This window comes from Lampetra fluviatilis, chromosome 41 (genome assembly GCF_964198595.1).
Source record: "Lampetra fluviatilis chromosome 41, kcLamFluv1.1, whole genome shotgun sequence".
Lineage (NCBI taxonomy): Eukaryota > Metazoa > Chordata > Hyperoartia > Petromyzontiformes > Petromyzontidae > Lampetra > Lampetra fluviatilis.
The window spans coordinates 3,387,292-3,394,563 of record NC_136315.1 but is presented as its reverse complement, the minus strand read 5'-3'; the positions used below and the strand labels follow the sequence as shown (position 1 = coordinate 3,394,563).

The following is a 7,272-nucleotide window of genomic DNA, read 5'->3' as shown; positions in this document are numbered from 1 at the left end:
CTACCACTACAGAACCCCTACCACTTTAGAACCCCTACCACTTTAGAACCCCTACCACTACAGAACCCCTACCACTTTAGAACCCCTACCACTACAGAACCCCTACCACTTTAGAACCCCTACCACTACAGCACCCCTACCACTATAGAACCCCAACCGCACCCACCCACATGTCGAGCCCCTTTAAATGCCCATGTGGCGCTGCGCCCCTCCCCCCGGCCGGGCGGCGAGCCGCGTCACGTGACCGCGAGAATCATTTGGCTGGAGTGTAGGAGGAGGAGAGAGTTCAACATCGCGGCTCCATCACTCCGCGTGGCTCCAGGTTAACGCCGCGCTCCGCTCATCTCACCCCGGCCCGAGTGGAGCCTCCGCCTCCATCTGCTCCATCTCCCTGCCCGTGTTCCTCCTGCTCCCAACTCATCCTTCTCCAGTGACTGCTCCGTCTCCCGTTCCTCTCCTTGTTCTCCCCCCCCCCCGCCTGTTGCGCCTCCATCTGCTGCTAACTTCACCTCCCGCTTCAGCTCTGCTCCGTGCTCTGCCTGCTCCCGCCTGTTGCGTCTCCATCTCCTCTTGAGCTCCTTTCTCTGCTCCTCCCGACGCTCCTCCGTCCGTCTCCTGCTCACTTCAACTCCTCGTGCTCCGTTGCTTTTCTGTAGCTCGATCTCCTGCTGCTGCTGCTGCCACTTGCTCCGTCTTCTCGTCATCTCCCCTCTCTGCCCCCCCCCCCCCACGGTCTCGCTGTTGCTGAGTGCGGCTCCCATCGTCTGCTGCAGAGAGCCGGCGGCGGCTCCCTCTCGGCTCCGTCTCGGCTCTCCAACCCCTCTCCCTCCGCCCGGGAAGAGATCGCGGCTCGGAGTCGAGACGTGAGACGTGGCTCTGCCCGCCGCGTCCCGGCGAATCGGGATGATTGTGATCGTGATAATTACGTAATGATATGATGATGATGATTATGATGATGATAGTGGTGGTAAGGATGATGGCAAAGTTACGATCGGACGATGGTGATTACGTTGTGATAATTGTGAAGTTAATCATGATGATGGGGATACGATACGTAGAACGATGCAGTGACGATATGATGATGGCGATCGATGGTGAGATTATGCTGGGAGTTATAAACTCCGTGAGCCCTCCCACGGTCGAGAGAGGCAGAGAGGTTCATGGAGACAGAGGCAGGAAACAAAGATACCGCGAACGACAGGCAGACAGACACAGGGACAGATGGACAAAGACCGACATTCAGACGGACGGAGTGACCGAGAGACAAAGATAGGGGGCCATCCATTCAGTACGTACGCATGGAGTGGGGAGTGGGGGGCTAACCCAAATGCCTACGCTTGTGTATGGGGGGGGGGGTCTACTGACAATGTACGCATAGGAAATGGGGGGGGGGGGTGAAGCCTCGATAATAATGTGTCTACATTGGCCTTCAAATGAGTTAGGAAGTCCGGCGGTGGATTATCGGTTTGCTTAAATACGTTAATATTATTACTCCTTGATCGTTTCTGCGTGGATTAAATATCTGTCGTTCTATAGGACGAGCCTATTTTTGCCCGTCTTAGGACGGAAGCTGTAATATTTACGAAAAAAATGAGCAGAGTATAATTGTATCTTGTTTCAATTGAATGGCAGTGATTTCTGCACGAAACTATGTCATAAAACAACTCAATTAATGTCACTTTCGCACTGCATATAACTGGCCTTCAATTTGTTCAAATTCACTGCTCTCATACTTTATTCTCTTTTGCTTTCGGTCGCTGGTGTTGAAATAAATTGGAGTTCGATAAAATATCTGGAAAATCACCGAGAAATGTCTATTTTACCATAATGTAGAAGCATACATCTACTTTGTTGCTGCGTAGAATTACATTTTATATTCACTTTCAATGAAGAAAACGTCAAACTTAAAGCGAATTTGCGAAAAATAAATTTATTTCCGCTCGACCATCTGCGTGAGTGTAAAAATCTACCCGCTCATGAATATTAATGACGGGGGGGGCGGGTGCGGCATGTGGAGTGACGTCACGCGCGTGACACACAAACAGACGTTCTTGGCTCATCTAATTTTCAGTTCATTTCAGTTTCATTTATTAGGTATATCCCTGTGAGCCATTCGGCTCTTGAATCGGGTGCAACCGCAACAAACAAAAACTTGAACAAGAAACATGTTAAAGTGACTATACGCAAACAGAAAAATCCAGGAAAAAACAGCAAAGTCTTCCAGAAAAAAACCACCATATGTCAACGCTGTGTGCAAAAATCCCAGTGGGATGCGAATAAAACAATAAGAACCATAAGACAATTTAGATTAAAGGTATTAGTCTAACTCTGTCTGTACTAGAACAAACAAATATGGATAAACCAAAACGTCTTTGAAATCACCAAAATAAAGCGATAAAAACAATGTCACAGTGATCATAGGAACAGTGATTCAAATTTAACAATAAACGATATCCACAACATGTACGACCAAACTTTGCAGCCATAGCTGGCAGCATGAATCTTGTAATTCGGGGGGAGGGGGGGTGCGTCAAGCATACGTACGCAGGTGTGGGGTGGAGGGTGTAAAAAGTACGCGTGTGTACAGGGAGGGGTCAAGTTTTGACAGATTTGTGCGTACCTACTAAATGGATGGCCCCTAGATACAGAGGCATAGAGATGCAGAGACGCAGATAAACACAATGACAACGAGACACGGAGAGACACGGGTAGACACAAGAGAGACACAGAGAGACACCGGCAAAGCGGAGCTGTTCTCATGCTTTGCTTCGTATCGACTCGAGGCGCGTGTCTGAGAACAGACGGCTAGGATAGACTGGTTATCCATGATGCACTGTGTTATCCGTGATGCACTGTGTTATCCGTGATGCACTGGGTTATCCGTGATGCCCTGTGTTATCCGTGATGCACTGTGTTATCCGTGATGCACTGTGTTATCCGTGATGCACTGTGTTATCCGTGATGCCCTGTGTTATCCGTGATGCACTGTGTTATCCGTGATGCACTGTGTTATCCGTGATGCCCTGTGTTATCCGTGATGCACTGTGTTATCCGTGATGCCCTGTGTTATCCGTGATGCACTGTGTTATCCGTGATGCACTGTGTTATCCGTGATGCTCTTGGTTATCCGTGATGCACTGTTATCCGTGATGCCCTGTGTTATCCGTGATGCACTGTGTTATCCGTGATGCTCTTGGTTATCCGTGATGCACTGTGTTATCCGTGATGCCCTGTGTTATCCGTGATGCACTGTGTTATCCGTGATGCTCTTGGTTATCCGTGATGCACTGTGTTATCCGTGATGCCCTGTGTTATCCGTGATGCACTGTGTTATCCGTGATGCACTGTGTTATCCGTGATGCTCTTGGTTATCCGTGATGCACTGTGTTATCCGTGATGCCCTGTGTTATCCGTGATGCACTGGGTTATCCGTGGTGCACTGTGTTATCCGTGATGCACTGTGTTATCCGTGATGCCCTGTGTTATCCGTGATGCACTGTGTTATCCGTGATGCACTGTGTTATCCGTGATGCACTGGGTTATCCGTGATGCACTGGGTTATCCGTGGTGCACTGTGTTATCCGTGATGCACTGTGTTATCCGTGATGCCCTGTGTTATCCGTGATGCACTGTGTTATCCGTGATGCCCTGTGTTATCCGTGATGCCCTGTGTTATCCGTGGTGCACTGTGTTATCCGTGATGCACTGTGTTATCCGTGATGCCCTGTGTTATCCGTGATGCACTGGGTTATCCGTGGTGCACTGTGTTATCCGTGATGCACTGTGTTATCCGTGATGCCCTGTGTTATCCGTGATGCACTGTGTTATCCGTGATGCACTGTGTTATCCGTGATGCCCTGTGTTATCCGTGATGCACTGGGTTATCCGTGGTGCACTGTGTTATCCGTGATGCACTGTGTTATCCGTGATGCCCTGTGTTATCCGTGATGCACTGGGTTATCCGTGATGCACTGTGTTATCCGTGATGCACTGTGTTATCCGTGATGCACTGTGTTATCCGTGATGCCCTGTGTTATCCGTGATGCCCTGTGTTATCCGTGATGCCCTGTGTTATCCGTGATGCACTGTGTTATCCGTGATGCCCTGTGTTATCCGTGATGCACTGTGTTATCCGTGATGCCCTGTGTTATCCGTGATGCACTGTGTTATCCGTGATGCCCTGTGTTATCCGTGATGCACTGTGTTATCCGTGATGCACTGGGTTATCCGTGATGCCCTGTGTTATCCGTGATGCACTGTGTTATCCGTGATGCCCTGTGTTATCCGTGATGCACTGGGTTATCCGTGATGCACTGTGTTATCCGTGATGCACTGGGTTATCCGTGATGCCCTGTGTTATCCGTGATGCACTGTGTTATCCGTGATGCCCTGTGTTATCCGTGATGCACTGTGTTATCCGTGATGCCCTGTGTTATCCGTGATGCACTGTGTTATCCGTGATGCACTGTGTTATCCGTGATGCCCTGTGTTATCCGTGATGCACTGGGTTATCCGTGATGCCCTGTGTTATCCGTGATGCCCTGTGTTATCCGTGATGCCCTGTGTTATCCGTGATGCACTGTGTTATCCGTGATGCACTGTGTTATCCGTGATGCCCTGTGTTATCCGTGATGCACTGTGTTATCCGTGATGCACTGTGTTATCCGTGATGCACTGGGTTATCCGTGATGCCCTGTGTTATCCGTGATGCCCTGTGTTATCCGTGATGCCCTGTGTTATCCGTGATGCACTGTGTTATCCGTGATGCACTGTGTTATCCGTGATGCACTGGGTTATCCGTGATGCACTGTGTTATCCGTGATGCCCTGTGTTATCCGTGATGCACTGTGTTATCCGTGATGCACTGTGTTATCCGTGATGCCCTGTGTTATCCGTGATGCACTGTGTTATCCGTGATGCACTGTGTTATCCGTGATGCACTGTGTTATCCGTGATGCACTGTGTTATCCGTGATGCACTGTGTTATCCGTGATGCCCTGTGTTATCCGTGATGCACTGTGTTATCCGTGATGCACTGTGTTATCCGTGATGCCCTGTGTTATCCGTGATGCACTGTGTTATCCGTGATGCACTGTGTTATCCGTGATGCACTGTGTTATCCGTGATGCACTGTGTTATCCGTGATGCACTGTTATCCGTGATGCACTGTGTTATCCGTGATGCACTGTGTTATCCGTGATGCACTGTTATCCGTGATGCACTGTGTTATCCGTGATGCACTGTGTTATCCGTGATGCACTGTGTTATCCGTGATGCCCTGTGTTATCCGTGATGCACTGGGTTATCCGTGATGCACTGTGTTATCCGTGATGCACTGTGTTATCCGTGATGCACTGTGTTATCCGTGATGCACTGTGTTATCCGTGATGCCCTGTGTTATCCGTGATGCACTGTGTTATCCGTGATGCACTGTGTTATCCGTGATGCACTGTGTTATCCGTGATGCACTGTGTTATCCGTGATGCACTGTGTTATCCGTGATGCACTGTTATCCGTGATGCACTGTGTTATCCGTGATGCACTGTGTTATCCGTGATGCACTGTGTTATCCGTGATGCACTGTGTTATCCGTGATGCCCTGTGTTATCCGTGATGCACTGGGTTATCCGTGATGCACTGGGTTATCCGTGATGCACTGTGTTATCCGTGATGCACTGTGTTATCCGTGATGCACTGGGTTATCCGTGATGCACTGTGTTATCCGTGATGCCCTGTGTTATCCGTGATGCCCTGTGTTATCCGTGATGCACTGGGTTATCCGTGATGCACTGTGTTATCCGTGATGCACTGTGTTATCCGTGATGCCCTGTGTTATCCGTGATGCACTGGGTTATCCGTGATGCACTGTGTTATCCGTGATGCACTGTGTTATCCGCGATGCACTGTGTTATCCGTGATGCACTGTGTTATCCGTGATGCACTGTGTTATCCGTGATGCACTGTGTTATCCGTGATGCACTGTGTTATCCGTGATGCCCTGTGTTATCCGTGATGCACTGGGTTATCCGTGATGCACTGTGTTATCCGTGATGCACTGTGTTATCCGCGATGCACTGTGTTATCCGTGATGCACTGTTATCCGTGATGCACTGTGTTATCCGTGATGCACTGGGTTATCCGTGATGCACTGTGTTATCCGTGATGCACTGTGTTATCCGTGATGCCCTGTGTTATCCGTGATGCACTGGGTTATCCGTGATGCACTGTGTTATCCGTGATGCCCTGTGTTATCCGTGATGCCCTGTGTTATCCGTGATGCACTGTGTTATCCGTGATGCACTGTGTTATCCGCGATGCACTGTGTTATCCGTGATGCACTGTGTTATCCGTGATGCCCTGTGTTATCCGTGATGCACTGTGTTATCCGTGATGCACTGTGTTATCCGTGATGCACTGTGTTATCCGTGATGCCCTGTGTTATCCGTGATGCCCTGTGTTATCCGTGATGCACTGTTATCCGTGATGCACTGTGTTATCCGTGATGCCCTGTGTTATCCGTGATGCACTGTGTTATCCGTGATGCACTGTGTTATCCGTGATGCACTGTGTTATCCGTGATGCCCTGTGTTATCCGTGATGCACTGTGTTATCCGTGATGCCCTGTGTTATCCGTGATGCACTGTGTTATCCGTGATGCACTGGGTTATCCGTGATGCACTGGGTTATCCGTGATGCACTGTGTTATCCGTGATGCACTGTGTTATCCGTGATGCACTGGGTTATCCGTGATGCACTGTGTTATCCGTGATGCCCTGTGTTATCCGTGATGCACTGTGTTATCCGTGATGCACTGTGTTATCCGTGATGCCCTGTGTTATCCGTGATGCACTGGGTTATCCGTGATGCACTGGGTTATCCGTGATGCACTGTGTTATCCGTGATGCCCTGTGTTATCCGTGATGCACTGGGTTATCCGTGATGCACTGGGTTATCCGTGATGCACTGGGTTATCCGTGATGCACTGTGTTATCCGCGATGCACTGTGTTATCCGTGATGCTCTTGGTTATCCGTGATGCACTGCGTTATCCGTGATGCCCTGTGTTATCCGTGATGCTCTTGGTTATCCGTGATGCTCTTGGTTATCCGTGACTACCTACATGGGTGAGTCACCATACTCTCCGGATTCTAAGCCGCATCCCTCGCCCCCTGTATGTTAAAGCGTTCTCTAGTCCGGCAATTAACGGGATTAACTGGTGGTGGTGTTGGTGATGCTGCCCACTCCTACGTTTGCAGTGGTGCACAAACACCAC

General features: G+C 49.6%; 1 protein-coding gene across 1 annotated transcript in view; it reads left to right on the top strand.

Moving 5' to 3' along the window:
- Positions 1-261: 261 nt before the first annotated feature.
- The window catches only part of LOC144946454 (dorsal-ventral patterning tolloid-like protein 1), a 48,888-nt gene continuing 41,877 nt past the window's right edge, over positions 262-7,272 (top strand). Inside the window, exon 1 of the mRNA XM_078875339.1 lies at positions 262-322. The gene's annotated coding sequence lies outside the window, so the exon portion shown is untranslated. The remainder of the gene's footprint in view (positions 323-7,272) is intronic.